This window comes from Sebastes umbrosus, chromosome 10 (assembly GCF_015220745.1).
Source record: "Sebastes umbrosus isolate fSebUmb1 chromosome 10, fSebUmb1.pri, whole genome shotgun sequence".
Classification (NCBI taxonomy): Eukaryota; Metazoa; Chordata; class Actinopteri; order Perciformes; family Sebastidae; genus Sebastes; species Sebastes umbrosus.
In genome coordinates, this window is record NC_051278.1 from 142,311 (window position 1) to 163,690 (window position 21,380).

The 21,380-nt window shown below is 39.8% G+C and overlaps 1 long non-coding RNA gene across 1 annotated transcript; it reads left to right on the forward strand.

Moving 5' to 3' along the window:
- The first annotated feature begins 14,977 nt into the window (after positions 1–14,977).
- LOC119495923 lies at positions 14,978–17,298 on the forward strand. Its single transcript, XR_005208593.1, has 3 exons — positions 14,978–15,125; positions 15,813–15,816; positions 17,289–17,298. It is a non-coding gene; the product is annotated as an uncharacterized LOC119495923 (long non-coding RNA).
- The last annotated feature ends 4,082 nt before the right edge of the window (positions 17,299–21,380 follow it).

A 21,380-nucleotide genomic window follows, 5' to 3' on the forward strand; every position in this document is an offset into this window, starting at 1 on the left:
GGAAATGCTTTTTTAAAACAAGGAGATCAATCTTTCCATGTATTTCTTCGTGTTTTGAGATAGTAACACTCATTTCTAGAGAGTACTTTCACAACTTATACTCCGTTTGAAGTATTCGGTCTCATTGTTAGGGGGTACATGAGGTCGACGGCCTTGTACAGGTGGATATTTTCAAAGTAAAAGCTGCTGGTTAAATGATGTTCTTGCAGGTTTAAATCCGTCTCTGATTCAGAGAGTTTTAACACTGAAACTCGGTTTATGCACAAAAGCTAAATGTAATCAAAGAGCTGCATTAATATCGTTCAGTGTTTCACCTCCTGAATACAGACACCTTCAATCAGCCATAAATACATCACTTGATGTTAATGTTAATGTTAATGTTATTGTTATTGTTAATGTTAATGTTATTGTTAATGTTAATGTTAATGTTATTGTTAATGTTAATGTTATTGTTAATGTTATAACGTTATAAGTTGGTTGCTTAAAAAATCCTTTAATTTAGGTGTTATTTGTCTTTTAACTCTGTTTTGTCTGTTATATAGTTATATAGTATACAGTATATAGTTATATAGTATATAGTATATAGTATATAGTATATAGTTATATAGTATTTCGTATCTGCTTCCGTTTTATGAACTGTATATGTTTTCATGCTGTGTATTATAATGCATTTTAATTTTATTAACAGTGAATCACTTTGGAACTGCGGTTTTGAAAGATGTTATATAAATAAAGAAATACCAATAAGTACCAATAAATACCAATAAATACCAATAAGTACCAATAAATACCAATCAATACCAATCAATACCAATAAGTACCAATAAGTACCAATAAATACCAATAAGTACCAATAAAATACATACCAATAAATACCAATCAATACCAATCAATACCAATAAATACCAATAAATACCAATAAGTACCAATCAATACTAATAAATACCAGTAAGTACCAATAAATACCAGTAAATACCAATAAATACCAATAAGTACCAATCAATACCAGTTAATAGCAGTTAATAGCAGTAAGTAGCAGTAAGTAGCAGGATGCCCTCAGCGCTGGAACCCGTCGTCTCCCTCGAGTTCTGAAACCACTGAGAGATGCTGGATGACTGCAGCTTGTTTCAGAATTAAGTGAAACTTACATGTCAAACAGGTTTTCTACACCACACACATCGGTATGATATATATATCTATATATATAGAGATTTATATACACTCAAAAACACACATCAGAAAGTGTGCCAATGTTTTTTTCCTTCTGAGTAATACACAATAATACAGTCAAGTAAAATGTCTCTCTCTCTCAGACTGTTCAGTAATCCTGTAATAACCAGATACATCTACTGTGTGTGATATGTGAACCGTATTTATTAAAGATATAACTACTAACTACCGGGACAGAGAAACCAGCAGACCTCTGGAGGAACACAAACTTAATGCCGGGACATCTGGGACAATTTTTGAACAATGTAAAATGTCAAAGAATTACCATGAAAACAGAGATTAACCCCCTAACATTAAACATAACATAACATAACATAACATAACATAACATAACACAGAGATTAACCCCCTAACATTAAACATAACATAACATAACATAACATAACATAACATAACATAACATAACATAACATTAAACATAACATAACATAACATAACATAACATAACATAACATAACATAACATAACATAACATAACATAACACAGAGTTTAACCCCCTAACATTAAACATAACATAACATAACATAACATAACATAACAAAACATTAAACATAACATAACATAACATAACATAACATAACATAACATAACATAACATAACATAACATAACATAACACAGAGTTTAACCCCCTAACATTAAACATAACATAACATAACATAACATAACATAACATAACATAACATAACAAAACATTAAACATAACATAACATAACATAACATAACATAACATAACATAACATAACATAACATAACATAACATAACATAACATAACATAACACAGAGTTTAACCCCCTAATATTAAACATAACATAACATAACATTAAACATAAAATAACATAACATAACATAACATTACATAACATAACAAAACATTAAACATAACATAACATAACACAGAGTTTAACCCCCTAACATTAAACATAACATAACATAACATAACATAACATAACATAACATAACACAGTTTAACCCCCTAACATTAAACATAACATAACATAACATAACATAACATAACATAACATAACATAACATAACATAACATAACATAACATAACATAACATAACATAACATAACATAACATAACACAGAGTTTAACCCCCTAACATTAAACATAACATAACATAACATAACATAAAACATAACATTAAACATAACATAACATAACATAACATAACAAAACATTAAACATAACATAACATAACATAACATAACATAACATAACATAACATAACACAGAGTTTAACCCCCCTAATATTAAACACAACATAACATAACATAACATAACATTAAACATAAAATAACATAACATAACATAACATAACATTAAACATAACATAACATAACATAACATAACATAACATTAAACATAAAATAACATAACATTACATAACATAACAAAACATTAAACGTAACATAACATAACATAACATAACATAACATAACATAACGTAACATAACACATAGTTTAACCCCCTAATATTAAACATAACATAACATAACATAACATTAAATATAAAATAACACAACATAACACAACATAACATAAAACAGAGTTTAACACCCTAACATTAAACATAACATAACATAACATATCATAACATAACATAAGACAGAGTTTAACCCCGTAACATTTGGTTCCATGAGGTGAACGTTGGTTGTAGAGTAGATCACGTGTCGTGTTGTTTGACACATGAGGCAGCGTTTGAGCAGCCGTCCCACACAGCAGACAGATGCAGAGCGGCCTGTGAGTGAGTGTGTGAGTGGGCGGCGTTTTGACTAAAGCTGAAAGTTGTTTGTGCATGTGTGTGTGTGTGTGTGTGTGTGTGTTTGTGTGTTTGTGTGTGTGTGCATGTGTGTGTGTGTGTGTGTGTGTTTGTGTGTGTGCGTGTGTGTGTTTGTGCATGTGTGTGTGTGTGTGTGTGTGTGTGTGTGTGTGTGTGTGTGTGTGTGTTTGTGTGCGTGTGTGTGCGTGTGTGTGCATTTGTGTGCATGTGTGTGCATGTGTGTGCATGTGTGTGAGAGAAGATCTGATGTGGGTGGTCAACTTTTAATCTCATCTCTCATCTTTAATGGTATTTAATCAAATGAACCTCAGAGGTATTTACATGTTTATATATTTAATTTAATTTAACCTTTATTTAACCAGGTTAGTCCAGCTGAGATTAAGAACCTCTTTTCCAAGGGAGACCTGGCCGAGACGGTCGGCAGCAAAAAGAGACACAAATACAGTTCACAAACACTCAAAGCACTAAAAGCTGCATTAAAGGAGAACTATCTAAAGAGAAATGTTGGGACGAAGAGGAACTTTTGTGTGAGTCAGCTGTACAACAAGGGAGCTAAAACCATTGGCATGTCATAGAGTCTGCTTCTAAAGCCTTCATCTGAGATTGAAACATGTTTAATGAGACCAGCTCCTTGATTTAGATTTCCAGGTCCTTTTGGAGCAGATTCCAGGCTGAAGGTCAGAATATGATAAAGCCATTTCCCCAGTTTGTGTCCGAGCTTTTGGGACAGAGAGCACAAAGAAGTCCTGTGAACGCTGTGCATACTGTCCTCAGTCATAAAACCAGGTCAGTAGTGAGGGAGCAGACCAGAATCACCTTCTATATATTGAGATAACTTCTGTTGTGATTTGACGCTATACAAAAATAAATTGAATTGAATTGAATTGAATAAAGATGGACCAATGGGAGAGTCTATATCCTATAGGAGCCTACATGGTCTGGACCGGTCTACATGATGAACCATCCAGACCTCTAGAGACATTAGATCTACATTATAGACCACCTCTCAGCCTTGGTAACGTGTCCCACATTGTCCCACATTGTCCCACATTGTCCCACATTGTGTGTGTTGGGATCTGGTCTCCCTACATGCCTATGGATACCTCATAGGACCCCACTACAAACACCTGACCTGTCCCTTTAAACACCTTGAAACACATGACTGGTCCATGATTACGTGACTTACAGTGAATTACTGTTATAGCTACGGACGGATGGACGGACAGACGGACGGACGGACGGACGGACGGACGGACGGACGGACGGACGGACGGACGGACGGACGGACGGACGGACGGACGGTGAGGACAAACAGACAGCAGGTTAACAATCTGTGAATGCTGTCATGCAAAAATATCACTCTACAAAAGTGGAATTATTTAATTTAAATGATCTTTTTTTCCTCGTTCATCAGCACCTGGCACACCTGGAGACTCCCGTGTTTCATTGCCCTCTCCCGGTGTCCTCCCGGTGTCCTCCCGGTGTCCTCCCGGTGTCCTCCCGGTGTCCTCCCAGTGTCACAGTTATCCCGTATTTTCCCACCTTTTATCTTTCTTGTTATCACAACCTGTTTCTGGCAGCGTGCAGTGAGTCTGTGTGTACGACTCTAAAAGTGAAGGACGTGCACGAGGCCAGCTGAAGCTGCCCGAGGCAACAGCTCCTTCACCATCTTTAGCTGAGCTGATAAAAAGTTTTATTTGTGTTGCTGTGGTTGCATAAATACCAACAGCCCATAATTACCAAGCCAAACTGTTATTAGGTTTAGATCGGCGTGGACCAGAGAGGGACAGAGAGGGACAGAGAGGACTAGAGAGGGACAGAGAGGGACAGAGAGACGGGGCGGCGGGGGTTAAACTGTCAGTGCTGAGTGACTCACACTGGGATCAACCTCATCAAAGTCTTTTCTCAGACCTTTCACACGCTGAGTTCCATCCTGTAAAATCTGTCTTGGCACACAAACACTTCATCAAAATACTCTTTTTTCATATATATATGTATATATGTATATACATATATATATATATATATATATATAACACATTTCATAATATAACCAGAGGGCTGCGTTATCTGTTGTAACTAGAACTCCAGCGAGGAGCGACCCAGTCAGCCCCCCCCCTGTTAATGCATCATGACATCATGCTGTCCACTAAACAACAAGAACAGCCTCACCAACAAGCATCCAGCCTCTCTGATACGTCCAACACTAACAAGCATCCAGCCTCTCTGATACGTCCCACACTAACAACCATCCAGCCTCTCTGATACGTCCAACACTAACAACCATCCAGCCTCTCTGATACGTCCCACACTAACAACCATCCAGCCTCTCTGATACGTCCCACACTAACAACCATCCAGCCTCTCTGATACGTCCCACACTAACAACCATCCAGCCTCTCTGATACGTCCAACACTAACAAGCATCCAGCCTCTCTGATACGTCCAACACTAACAACCATCCAGCCTCTCTGATACGTCCAACACTAACAAGCATCCAGCCTCTCTGATACGTCCAACACTAACAAGCATCCAGCCTCTCTGATACGTCCAACACTAACAACCATCCAGCCTCTCTGATACGTCCAACACTAACAAGCATCCAGCCTCTCTGATACGTCCAACACTAACAAGCATCCAGCCTCTCTGATACGTCCAACACTAACAAGCATCCAGCCTCTCTGATACGTCCCACACTAACAACCATCCAGCCTCTCTGATACGTCCCACACTAACAAGCATCCAGCCTCTCTGATACGTCCAACACTAACAAGCATCCAGCCTCTCTGATACGTCCAACACTAACAACCATCCAGCCTCTCTGATACGTCCAACACTAACAACCATCCAGCCTCTCTGATACGTCCAACACTAACAACCATCCAGCCTCTCTGATACGTCCAACACTAACAACCATCCAGCCTCTCTGATACGTCCAACACTAACAAGCATCCAGCCTCTCTGATACGTCCAACACTAACAAGCATCCAGCCTCTCTGATACGTCCAACACTAACAAGCATCCAGCCTCTCTGATACGTCCCACACTAACAACCATCCAGCCTCTCTGATACGTCCCACACTAACAAGCATCCAGCCTCTCTGATACGTCCAACACTAACAAGCATCCAGCCTCTCTGATACGTCCAACACTAACAAGCATCCAGCCTCTCTGATACGTCCAACACTAACAAGCATCCAGCCTCTCTGATACGTCCCACACTAACAACCATCCAGCCTCTCTGATACGTCCAACACTAACAACCATCCAGCCTCTCTGATACATCCAACACTAACAACCATCCAGCCTCTCTGATACGTCCCACACTAACAACCATCCAGCCTCTCTGATACGTCCCACACTAACAACCATCCAGCCTCTCTGATACGTCCAACACTAACAAGCATCCAGCCTCTCTGATACGTCCAACACTAACAACCATCCAGCCTCTCTGATACGTCCCACACTAACAACCATCCAGCCTCTCTGATACGTCCAACACTAACAAGCATCCAGCCTCTCTGATACGTCCAACACTAACAAGCATCCAGCCTCTCTGATACGTCCCACACTAACAAGCATCCAGCCTCTCTGATACGTCCAACACTAACAACCATCCAGCCTCTCTGATACGTCCAACACTAACAACCATCCAGCCTCTCTGATACGTCCAACACTAACAAGCATCCAGCCTCTCTGATACGTCCAACACTAACAAGCATCCAGCCTCTCTGATACGTCCAACACTAACAAGCATCCAGCCTCTCTGATACGTCCAACACTAACAAGCATCCAGCCTCTCTGATACGTCCCACACTAACAACCATCCAGCCTCTCTGATACGTCCAACACTAACAAGCATCCAGCCTCTCTGATACGTCCAACACTAACAACCATCCAGCCTCTCTGATACGTCCAACACTAACAAGCATCCAGCCTCTCTGATACGTCCAACACTAACAAGCATCCAGCCTCTCTGATACGTCCAACACTAACAAGCATCCAGCCTCTCTGATACGTCCAACACTAACAACCATCCAGCCTCTCTGATACGTCCAACACTAACAACCATCCAGCCTCTCTGATACGTCCCACACTAACAACCATCCAGCCTCTCTGATACGTCCAACACTAACAAGCATCCAGCCTCTCTGATACGTCCAACACTAACAAGCATCCAGCCTCTCTGATACGTCCAACACTAACAAGCATCCAGCCTCTCTGATACGTCCAACACTAACAACCATCCAGCCTCTCTGATACGTCCAACACTAACAACCATCCAGCCTCTCTGATACGTCCAACACTAACAACCATCCAGCCTCTCTGATACGTCCCACACTAACAACCATCCAGCCTCTCTGATACGTCCCACACTAACAACCATCCAGCCTCTCTGATACGTCCAACACTAACAAGCATCCAGCCTCTCTGATACGTCCAACACTAACAACCATCCAGCCTCTCTGATACGTCCCACACTAACAACCATCCAGCCTCTCTGATACGTCCAACACTAACAAGCATCCAGCCTCTCTGATACGTCCAACACTAACAAGCATCCAGCCTCTCTGATACGTCCCACACTAACAAGCATCCAGCCTCTCTGATACGTCCAACACTAACAACCATCCAGCCTCTCTGATACGTCCAACACTAACAACCATCCAGCCTCTCTGATACGTCCAACACTAACAAGCATCCAGCCTCTCTGATACGTCCAACACTAACAAGCATCCAGCCTCTCTGATACGTCCAACACTAACAAGCATCCAGCCTCTCTGATACGTCCAACACTAACAAGCATCCAGCCTCTCTGATACGTCCAACACTAACAAGCATCCAGCCTCTCTGATACGTCCAACACTAACAAGCATCCAGCCTCTCTGATACGTCCAACACTAACAAGCATCCAGCCTCTCTGATACGTCCCACACTAACAACCATCCAGCCTCTCTGATACGTCCAACACTAACAAGCATCCAGCCTCTCTGATACGTCCAACACTAACAACCATCCAGCCTCTCTGATACGTCCAACACTAACAAGCATCCAGCCTCTCTGATACGTCCAACACTAACAAGCATCCAGCCTCTCTGATACGTCCAACACTAACAAGCATCCAGCCTCTCTGATACGTCCAACACTAACAACCATCCAGCCTCTCTGATACGTCCAACACTAACAACCATCCAGCCTCTCTGATACGTCCCACACTAACAACCATCCAGCCTCTCTGATACGTCCAACACTAACAAGCATCCAGCCTCTCTGATACGTCCAACACTAACAAGCATCCAGCCTCTCTGATACGTCCAACACTAACAAGCATCCAGCCTCTCTGATACGTCCAACACTAACAACCATCCAGCCTCTCTGATACGTCCAACACTAACAACCATCCAGCCTCTCTGATACGTCCAACACTAACAAGCATCCAGCCTCTCTGATACGTCCAACACTAACAAGCATCACAGTTCAGAAGGATATATCACAGACATATATTCATAATGCAGGCCTTCCCGTAGCCGCGGCCCTTTTTCATGTCAATATGAGCTCCTATTAAATTCTCTGTACTGGACGAGTCAGAGCCGCCTGTTTGTTCTCAGAAGACTCAGATCCTTCAACGTCTGCAGAACCACGCTGCAGATGTTTTATGGCTCGGTGGTGGCCAGCATCATCTTCTACACCGTAGTGTGCCGTGGCGGCAGGGTGAAGAAAGCCGACGCTAACAGACTCAACATGCTCTTCAGGACAGCAGGTTCTGTCCTGAGAGTTGAGCTCATCATATGCTATGCTACTTCCTCTCTCATCATATGCTATGCTACTTCCTCTCTCATCATATGCTATGCTACTTCCTCTCTCATCATATGCTATGCTACTTCCTCTCTCATCATATGCAATGCTACTTCCTCTCTCATCATATGCTATGCTACTTCCTCTCTCATCATATGCTATGCTACTTCCTCTCTCATCATATGCTATGCTACTTCCTCTCTCATCATATGCTATGCTACTTCCTCTCTCATCATATGCTATGCTACTTCCTCTCTCATCATATGCAATGCTACTTCCTCTCTCATCATATGCAATGCTACTTCCTCTCTCATCATATGCTATGCTACTTCCTCTCTCATCATATGCTATGCTACTTCCTCTCTCATCATATGCTATGCTACTTCCTCTCTCATCATATGCTATGCTACTTCCTCTCTCATCATATGCAATGCTACTTCCTCTCTCATCATATGCTATGCTACTTCCTCTCTCATCATATGCTATGCTACTTCCTCTCTCATCATATGCTATGCTACTTCCTCTCTCATCATATGCAATGCTACTTCCTCTCTCATCATATGCTATGCTACTTCCTCTCTCATCATATGCAATGCTACTTCCTCTCTCATCATATGCTATGCTACTTCCTCTCTCATCATATGCTATGCTACTTCCTCTCTCATCATATGCAATGCTACTTCCTCTCTCATCATATGCAATGCTACTTCCTCTCTCATCATATGCAATGCTACTTCCTCTCTCATCATATGCAATGCTACTTCCTCTCTCATCATATGCAATGCTACTTCCTCTCTCATCATATGCAATGCTACTTCCTCTCTCATCATATGCAATGTCACTTCCTTTTAGGGATGTCACAAGAACCGATACTTCGGTACCAAGTCGATGCCAAAACTCTAAAAACGTGACGGTCTTTCTACAGTACCGACGGTACGGTACGATGCCGGTAATCAGGGTCCCAAATGAAGCAGCACCACATGGGGGGGGATTTACCGTTTGGTGAGTAACTCTCTGAAGGCTTCTGTCCTCTGCTCTCTGTGCACACACACACACACACACACACACAGTGCCGTGCAACAACGTGGAGATGTTGGGTTCGTTTACTTTTTCAGAGATCCTTTATTAGTTTGTTGGAGAAGAGGACTCACTCTTGGGGGAAAAACTGAACTGAACTGAATCTTTTGTTGTTTATTTTTCTAAATCTCTGAAAAGTGATGCTTTTTTATTGTCATCAAAATATAACATTAGCATTTTAAATCAATATTAAATGGTCTAATGGTCGGTCACCATGTCAGTGAATCTAAACTACTGCTTGCAATCTGAGGATATATAGAGAGTACGTGCGTGTGTGTGTGTGTGTGTGTGTGCGTGCGTGCGTGAGTGCGTGTGTGTGCATGTACAGCCTCTGCTGTTTTCTTACAGTCATTGAGCTCCAGTATACCTGAGGACTAAAGTCTCATAAGTTTCCTGTTTGTTTTACCGTGGTATTGAGTTTGGTATGAAGAAACCTGGAAATTCTTTGGTACTTCTTTCGACTACTAGATTTCTGGTGTCGTGACATCCCTACTTCCTTTCTCATCATATGCAATATTACTTCCTTTTCTGTTTTTCTAGCTTACTTTACCTTTTCTATTTGACTTATCTTATTTACTAAATTGACTAAATGTATCTTATTTTATTGTTATTCTATTAGAAATAGTGCTTTTTATTTTATACACTTGAACTTGTTGTAATTTTGACTAATCTCTGGAACAAGAATTTCCATCTGGATTAATAAAGTTCTATTTTATCTGATCTTATCTTATTAAAACAGAGATATTCCTCTAAATGAGACCCCACAGGTTGAAAATGACACTTAATTCACACATTGTTCACCTACGTTCCCTCTTCTATTGTCATGTTCAGAAATCATCATGACTCAGCTGAATATGAAGCTGGAGGCCGGGAGGGGATTAGCTCAGTTTACCTAAGACCTGACTGCTAGTACGTCTCATTCCAAAGGTAAATACTCCTAAAGAGTCCCAGGCATGAGCCTTTAGAGGAGCAGAGAGGAGGATCTGCTGCAGTCTAGCGGAGAGGTTGCAGATTGCAACCAGCTGAAGCGTCTCTGTGTACTAAGCGTGTAGAAGAACTACGGTGGCTGACGCCAACACCCTCTAGAGCCAGATGTTGTAGCGTAGCTCATCTGGAGCAGAGGTTGGACGTGAGTGGTGAAGCAAGAGAGAGAGAGAGTGGCAGCGGTGAGCGAATAAAGTTATGGACTCCGGTCGAAGCAGGAGAAGTTAACAGAGTTCAGTTTGTCCATTCAGAGGACCTGCTCCCTCTGGAGATATAAACGGCTCATTCTAAGCTAACGAAAACACAACAACTCTTATGTTCAGCTGATTAAACACTAAAGAAAACACACTTATTAATATTATATTCTGTTTCTGCCCTAAATGTTACACACTGGTCCTTACCCTTTAACTAACACACTTATTTTAACCCAAACTACGATCTTCTCCTAAACCTAAACAAGTATTTCTGTTGCGTAAAGAAACCTAAAAACTAAGTAAACCTAAACATTGAAAGTTTATTTTGAAAGGACTCTGTATGCAATGAGCGGAAAGTGACACGCCGTCCTCGACACGCCGTCCTCGACACGCCGTCCTCGACACGTCCAAAACTGCAACACCGTCTCACGACAGGTTCGTGAAATAGTCACGAAATGTAATCTATTTGATTTGTGTACATTGACACGAATTTACCGTTTTCTTTGTGACGCTCAGTACGACTTTCAACAACATGTGATGCACCGGTCAATTTCTGCTCCAATAAAACTGTTTTCTCTGTTTTCTCTGTTTTCTCTGTTTTTTTTGTGTTGATTCGTGTCTATGTATACGAATCAATACATTCAATTTCATGACTATTTGTGCTGGTAAATAACAACCATGCAGCACATCCCTACGGTCCTGACAAGTATCTCTCATTGCCCTTGAAGTCTATTTCAGTTTCTGTGTTGCAGACCTAGTCAACAAACATGTAGTGCCTATTTGAGGACAGGTACCTTAAAAGGACAGACGTGTCAGACAGAGAGGACGATGTGAGATATACGACTGTGAGCATTCATGTAAAGGTTATAAATGTCTCTGAACTGAGAGACTCGGTGCTCTCAGCCCTGAATATTCTGTGTTGATGGTTGTGTGCCCAAGTGTGTAATAAATCTCAGAAAGACGCTCTCTTTGTTTTTCAGTCCATATTTAACAGAAATTGCTGCCACAATTTGGTGTCCCAAGTGGGATCCTCGGCGTGAGACGACGACAGACTCAGTGCTGAAGGGTTAAGGCGCCATTAACAGAAATTGCTGCCACACTTTTTCAGGAACTTCTGTGCAACTGGGCTGATGACGGACCTAGAGGGGTACCGTCAGTGTGTCGGCGTGTTGGCGTGTCGGCGTGTCGGCGTGTCGGCGTGTCGGCGTGTCGGCGTGTCGGCGTGTCGGCGTGTCGGCGTAGGGCCACTGATCAGGCGTCAGTGTTTGATGAGTTGAGAGTGAGAGAAGTTGCTGCAGCGTCTGTCTCCAGATTAAAGAGCAAAGTCCTTATTTCTAATGTGAACTGAGTTTATAACGTTTCACAGTAAGTTTGGTTTGGTTGCAGTCGGGTAGATTCAGGCAGCAGATCAGTCACGCAGATCCGAGGCTTAACAGAAAGCTGGAATATCATCATCTACCGAGTGTGTCCTCGTTGAGCAGAGAGCTGCAGTATAAATAGCATGTTAGCTGGTAAACAGAGAGGCTTCACAAAGGAAGTGAGAGGTTTAATATCAGTGATTCTCTGAGGCGGCGAGCTCTGCAGGGAAAATCCACAATCAATGGGTTTCAATTCTCACTGCAGTCTCCCTCTGAAGCACGTTTATATAATATACATATACAGGTCACTGGTCACGTCTCCAGTCTCCAGTAACAGTAAGAGAGAGATGACTGGACCAGCAGACAGCAGTGAGGAGACACCGGGACGAGACGCCAGAGATGTGACTGGTATTCCTGAGAACTGGAACGGTTCAGACTCAGAGCTTCTGATCTACACACATTATGTCTTTATTAACACCTCAGTGTGCTGCTCACATTACATTATCATCACTACACATACACACGCACGCACGCACGCACGCACGCACGCACGCACGCACACACACACACACACACACACACACACACACACACACACACACACACACACACACACACACACTAACACCAACACAACAATGAGCTCACAGAGAAGATGTTAGCATCTCTCTGTTCTGAAAGCCTCCTCATGTTCTCTAGGAGAACTGTAAATGTTGTACCGCTGGTTTCCAGTATCTCTCCCAGGATCATACATCCTACAGCAGGATCCTACACTTCCCATAATGCACCTAAACCTGTCTGTTAAACAATGTGTCTCTGAGTCCGTCCTGATACACTGAGGGACATGTCGGACAGATACCAACCCACAGCTCATTTACCTCCTACTTCATGCAAAGCTTTCCTATAGTACGGCTTCACAGTAGTATTCAGAACAACGTGTGTGTATCCAAAGGGCAGGGCTGTTAAACATACGGCCCGGGGGCCAGAGGCGGCCCTCCAAAGGGCCCAGTCTGGCCCACTAGATGACTTTGCAAAGTGTAAAAAGTGCAGAGATGTAATTAATTCCATACCTGTTTGAGGGTTGCTCTGTCCTGATAAGAGTAGCAGGCGCTACGCTGCATGCACTATTATAGATCCACGTGCACATGTACAGGCTACGTCACACAACACCGTCAGGCTACTGCTCATCAAGCAGCCGCCGGGGGACAATGTCTCTGTCAGAAAGGAGCAAAGTGGACACAGTGTCAGGTTTCCTATTTCCTCACAGAATGCATTTTTTACACTAACAGGAAATTAATGTACTCGTTGTACTCGGTCTGAATAAAGTGGTATCGGTGCATCCCTAATATAGAGTATAATAGATAGTATAATATAATATAGAGTATAATAGATAGTATAATATAATATACAGTATAATAGATAGTATAATATAATATAAGGTATAATAGATAGTATAATATAATATAGAGTATAATAGATAGTATAATATAATATAGAGTATAATAGATAGTATAATATAATATAAGGTATAATAGATAGTATAATATAATATAGAGTATAATAGATAGTATAATATAATATAAGGTATAATAGATAGTGTAATATAATATAGAGTATAATAGATAGTATAATATAATATAAGGTATAATAGATAGTATAATATAATATAGAGTATAATAGATAGTATAATATAATATAAGGTATAATAGATAGTGTGACGGAGTAGCCGTCACTGACTGTGGGCAGCGCACACACATCACCTCAGGCCACACACACCAACATTTCTCCGCTGCGCCGCACACACACACACACACACACACACACACACACACACACACACACACACACACACACACACACACGCCAAACATTTCTCGCTCCCTTCCTGATTCACTTCGTAGTTAAAACGCATCGCGACATCTCCCTCTCCCCTGAGCTGTTTGTCAGTAGTGCGACCAAAGCTGCACGCTTGATTGTTCTGCTGTTTCCTACACGCATATATTCACACAGACATGATTCTCACTCAGCAGCTGCTGAAACGCTGCGTGTCCATCCTGTCCATCCTGTCATGTCCCATTCACGGGATTGACGAGCAAACAGGGCCGTAACAAAGCCCGTTATAAAGGGTGCCCTCGCGCGTTTTGAGATCATGTGATCAGTTTAAATATGTTTATTATTTGGAATTGTGATTTTGTTGCAAATGAACTTGTTTTGGTTGAGGGGGGGGGGATGTTTAGACAGAGGTATATCATTTAAATGTAAAATATGCCTAGGTTAAAGGGGCTATGAATATCTTCTATGATGAAGAATAATGTTAATTGTTATTTTTCTGTGTAAGGAATACGCCCAGGGGGGGGCTATTGGTTTAAAAGGGGGTCATCTTGGCCAGCTGAGGGAGTCTGATCTTGAAGTGTTGACAGAGAAGGTAACCCTCAGGAAGGTAACATATAGATTGTATTTTTGGATTGTTTTTACCTATTCTGAAAGAAATCATGGAGTTATTGAGGAACTCGATTTTCAGTACTATTTGATGTTTTGTATATAGCTTATTTTCTATTTTTCACTTTTTGTAAATAGTAAGCAATGATTGCACTTTGGGAGGCCGGCATAATAAAAAGGGATTAATACAACGTTTTCCGACTATGCCAGTGTTTTTCATGTTGCACGGAGTTTTGACATAGAACCCCGCGACATATGGTGGCAGAAGTGGGATGGCTAGTCGGAAGGACATAACCACACAGGAGCGCACAGGACTGCGTTCCCAACGGCAAGGGCAGTCAGAGGAGGGCGCGGCCGCCAGCATGGACCCGGCTGGGGAGACGGATCATACTACGTCGTCCTCAGAGGAAGATGAGGAGGGGAGCAGGTACAGAGAAGATCTCATAGCACCTGCAGCTCCATCATCAACTGGGGGGCCAGGAGAAGAACTACTGACAATGATGAGAGAATTTATGACAGCACAAAATAGGAGGGAGGAGGGCCTGTTAGCAGAGATCCGAGGCCTGAGATACACTGCTCCTACTCCAAGCACGGTGACAGCAAGCAGTCCAAGAATTGATCTGCCGACGCCAGTACCCCAGCGTGGGCAATGGCATGCACCAACAGAGACGTTCTCTCCTATAGCAGCAGCTATAGACTATAACAGCAGCCCTGAGCATCCAAGGCCAGGGTGGAGACATTACAACGAGCCCAAATTATCCCCGTTTCAGATGGGGGAGGATATTGAGAACTATTTGTTACATTTTGAGCGTATTGCCAAAACATGGAGATGGCCAGAGAATGAGTGGGCATGCAGACTCGTTCCACTGCTGTCGGGGAAGGCATTGGAGGCCTACACCATGATGGATGAGGAGAGGGCCCACTGCTACAACGACCTGAAGGGAGCACTGTTGACCAAGTTTGACATCTCTCCAGAGACGTATCGGCAGCAGTTCCGGTCCACAGTGGTACCACCTGGTGAAACCCCCACAGAGACCTACCACCGCCTGAAGGGTCTCTATCGACGCTGGATTCGGCCAGAGCAGCACACCAAGGAGGAGGTCGGTGAGGCCATTATCCTGGAGCAGCTACTCCGGATACTCCCCCCTGAAGTGAGGACCTGGGTGAAGGAGCATGAACCAGAGGGTGGACTCTCCGCTGCCAAGCTGGCGCTACAGTACCTCAACGCTCGGAGAGGAGGACCAGCTGCACGTTCCTACAGTGCAGCCCCCAGACCTACACTTCAGTTACCCCAGCCCCGGCCTGCGAGGAGAGAGTTTAGCCAGGAGCCACCAGGTAACTTCAGCTCGGCCCTAAACCAACGAGGACCCGGTAAGGACTTTGTTTGTTTTTATTGTCAACAGCCAGGGCACAAAGCTTCTGTGTGTCCCATACGCAAAGCTAAACTCACCTGCGCTTGCTATGCTCCCCGGCCTGAGGTGGAGGATAGTGAAGTGAGGTTACAACGCTACAAAACTGTGACTGTTAATGGCCAGCAGGTTACTGCTCTTTTGGACAGTGGTAGCTTCATGTCGCTGGTGCGGCAGGATCTGGTGCCTGTAAACAGTGTGGATTACAGCAGACAAGAGGACATACTATGTGTTCATGGGGATAAGCATCCTTATCCCACAGCTGAATTAACTGTTACCATTGATGAACAGTCTTACTTGTTGACTGTTGGGGTGGTTGCAAAGTTACCTGTTGCTGCCCTCTTGGGCATATGTCGCGGGGTTCTATGTCAAAACTCCGTGCAACATGAAAAACACTGGCATAGTCGGAAAACGTTGTATTAATCCCTTTTTATTATGCCGGCCTCCCAAAGTGCAATCATTGCTTACTATTTACAAAAAGTGAAAAATAGAAAATAAGCTATGTACAAAACATCAAATAGTACTGAAAATCGAGTTCCTCAATAACTCCATGATTTCTTTCAGAACAGGTAAAAACAATCCAAAAATACAATCTATATGTTACCTTCCTGAGGGTTACCTTCTCTGTCAACACTTCAAGATCAGACTCCCTCAGCTGGCCAAGATGACCCCCTTTTAAACCAATAGCCCCCCCCCTGGGCGTATTCCTTACACAGAAAAATAACAATTAACATTATTCTTCATCATAGAAGATATTCATAGCCCCTTTAACCTAGGCATATTTTACATTTAAATGATATACCTCTGTCTAAACATCCCCCCCCCTCAACCAAAACAAGTTCATTTGCAACAAAATCACAATTCCAAATAATAAACATATTTAAACTGATCACATGATCTCAAAACGCGCGAGGGCACCCTTTATAACGGGGCTTTGTTACGGCCCTGTTTGCTCGTCAATCCCGTGAATGGGACATGACAGGATGGACAGGATGGACACGCAGCGTTTCAGCAGCTGCTGAGTGAGAATCATGTCTGTGTGAATATATGCGTGTAGGAAACAGCAGAACAATCAAGCGTGCAGCTTTGGTCGCACTACTGACAAACAGCTCAGGGGAGAGGGAGATGTCGCGATGCGTTTTAACTACGAAGTGAATCAGGAAGGGAGCGAGACATGTTTGGCGTGTGTGTGTGTGTGTGTGTGTGTGTGTGTGTGTGTGTGTGTGTGTGTGTGTGTGTGTGTGTGTGTGTGCGGCGCAGCGGAGAAATGTTGGTGTGTGTGGCCTGAGGTGATGTGTGTGCGCTGCCCACAGTCAGTGACGGCTACTCCGTCACAGATAGTATAATATGATATAAGGTATAATACATAGTATAATATAATATAAGGTATAATAGATAGTATAATATAATATAAGGTATAATAGATAGTATAATATAATATAAGGTATAATAGATAGTATAATATAATATAAGGTATAATAGATATTATAATATAATATAAGGTATAATAGATAGTATAATATAATATAAGGTATAATAGATAGTATAATATAATATAAGGTATAATAGATATTATAATATAATATAAGGTATAATAGATAGTATAATATAATATAAGGTATAATAGATAGTATAATATAATATAAGGTATAATAGATAGTATAATATGATATAAGGTATAATAGATAGTATAATATAATATAAGGTATAATAGATAGTATAATATAATATAAGGTATAATAGATAGTATAATATGATATAAGGTATAATAGATAGTATAATATAATGCTTGGATAACTTGGATTCCAATTCTGCAAGCGAAGGTTCAAATGCGGTCATTGTAATGTCTGGATCTTCCCAAGACATGATGGATGGTCACTAGTAATTATTTGGACTAATAGTCAAGCTACACTCCAAATACACATTTCAGAAATATACTTGCTAAATCGATATCAGAAGATGGGACCCAAAACTAAATCTCTTTATTGAAAGATTAGGCTTTGTGTGACGTGTCCCTTCGTGGGTGCCAATTATGTGGCGGTACTGATTCCCCCAGACTTTAGTTGATCAGGCAGAAGACTGAAAACCGTCCCATCCACATAATAATATAAAATAAAATGCCTCCTTAATAATAATAAAGATAATAATGAACAAATGCCTCTATGTAACAAACAATTAAGGAAACTGAAATATTGTTTTTATTTTTCCTTTTACCCTCCTTTAAAGTTTCCCCAAATAAAATACACTAAAAGAAATGGGTATAAATGGTTTCAGTGAAAATCAACAAATGACTAGAATAACTAAATACAGCCTGCAGGTGTGAGGCTATCGCTAGGCTATCGCTAGGCTATCGTGAGGCAAGCCAGATTCTTGCCCCTAACCGTCCTGGTAGTGTCAGTGCAGGTAACCTAATTGATTGGTATTTATGTTGTTTCCCCAACTAGGATAGTGAACACTCTCAATAAGCAAAACACAAAGATCACAGTCTCAGACGGGCCTGAAACAGAGCAGAGGTTCTGGTTTGGCTGAACACATGTTGCATGTAGTGAAGGAGAGATCAGAATGACCCTGGGGGGGCAGTTTCCCTCCTTTTTAAGCCCTACAGAAAGGGCGTCGTTACACCCTGATTGGCCAAGAGGGGAATGCACCAAGCTGCTCTCAACTATCATTTAAGAGCCAGTCCCCCCCCCAGGTGAACTGAATAACCTCTAATCACTCAGCAGGTCAACCAAAAACACACCAGGGAAAAGGGAAATGACAGCCAGCACCAGAGAACGGACGCTGCCACAGAGTGTTAATGAATGAAGCCTGTCTGATGGACGTTGAGCGTTATCAGTCTCTGTCCTCGTGAGACGCAGAAGACGTCCTGACAGGTGGAGATATTTACAACTCCCTGTCAACACTATGAAGATAGAATGTGTATTTACACATGTAGCAGCGAGTCACGACATCTTTACTGGAACACCAATCCGTTTCCCCGTTTCCCCGTTTCCTCTTCCTGTTCTCTTCAAACTATTCAGCAGTTTACAGAAACTTCAGAGCTGCAGAGACTGACTCTATATATCATCAGTCAGATCAGCATCCACACAGCACATCATACATACACAGTATATGATATGATATATATATATATATATATACAGTATATGATATGATATACAGCATATAGTGTATATGATATGATATATATATATATATGTACAGTATATGATATGATATACAGTATATAGTGTATATGATATGATATATATATATATATATACAGTATATGATATGATATACAGTATATAGTGTATATGATATGATATATATATATATATATACAGTATATGATATGATATACAGCATATAGTGTATATGATATGATATATATATATATATATACAGTATATGATATGATATACAGTATATAGTGTATATGATATGATATATATATATATATATACAGTATATGATATGATATACAGCATATAGTGTATATGATATGATATATATATATATATATACAGTATATGATATGATATACAGTATATAGTGTATATGATATGATATATATATATATATACAGTATATGATATGATATACAGCATATAGTGTATATGATATGATATATATATATACAGTATATGATATGATATACAGTATATAGTGTATATGATATGATATGATTTGATATACAGTATATGATATGATATATATATATATATACAGTATATGATATGATATACAGCATATAGTGTATATGATATGATATATATATATATATGTACAGTATATGATATGATATACAGCATATAGTGTATATATGATATATATATATATATATACAGTATATGATATGATATACAGCATATAGTGTATATATGATATATATATATATATACAGTATATGATATGATATACAGCATATAGTGTATATGATATGATATATATATATATATATACAGTATATGATATGATATACAGCATATAGTGTATATATGATATATATATATATATACAGTATATGATATGATATACAGCATATAGTGTATATATGATATATATATATATATACAGTATATGATATGATATACAGCATATAGTGTATATGATATGATATGATTTGATATACAGTATATGATATGATATATATATATATATACAGTATATGATATGATATACAGTATATAGTGTATATGATATGATATATATATATATATACAGTATATGATATGATATACAGCATATAGTGTATATGATATGATATATATATATACAGTATATGATATGATATACAGTATATAGTGTATATGATATGATATGATTTGATATACAGTATATGATATGATATATATATATATACAGTATATGATATGATATACAGCATATAGTGTATATGATATGATATATATATATATATGTACAGTATATGATATGATATACAGCATATAGTGTATATATGATATATATATATATATACAGTATATGATATGATATACAGCATATAGTGTATATATGATATATATATATATACAGTATATGATATGATATACAGCATATAGTGTATATGATATGATATATATATATATATATACAGTATATGATATGATATACAGCATATAGTGTATATATGATATATATATATACAGTATATGATATGATATACAGCATATAGTGTATATATGATATATATATATATATACAGTATATGATATGATATACAGCATATAGTGTATATGATATGATATATATATATATATATATACAGTATATGATATGATATACAGCGTATAGTGTATATGATATGATATATATATATATATATATACAGTATATGATATGATATACAGCATATAGTGTATATGATATGATATATATATATATATACAGTATATGATATGATATACAGTATATAGTGTATATGATATGATATATATATATATATATGTACAGTATATGATATGATATACAGTATATAGTGTATATATGATATATATATATATATATATACAGTATATGATATGATATATATATATATACAGTATATGATATGATATACAGTATATAGTGTATATGATATGATATATATATATATATATACAGTATATGATATGATATACAG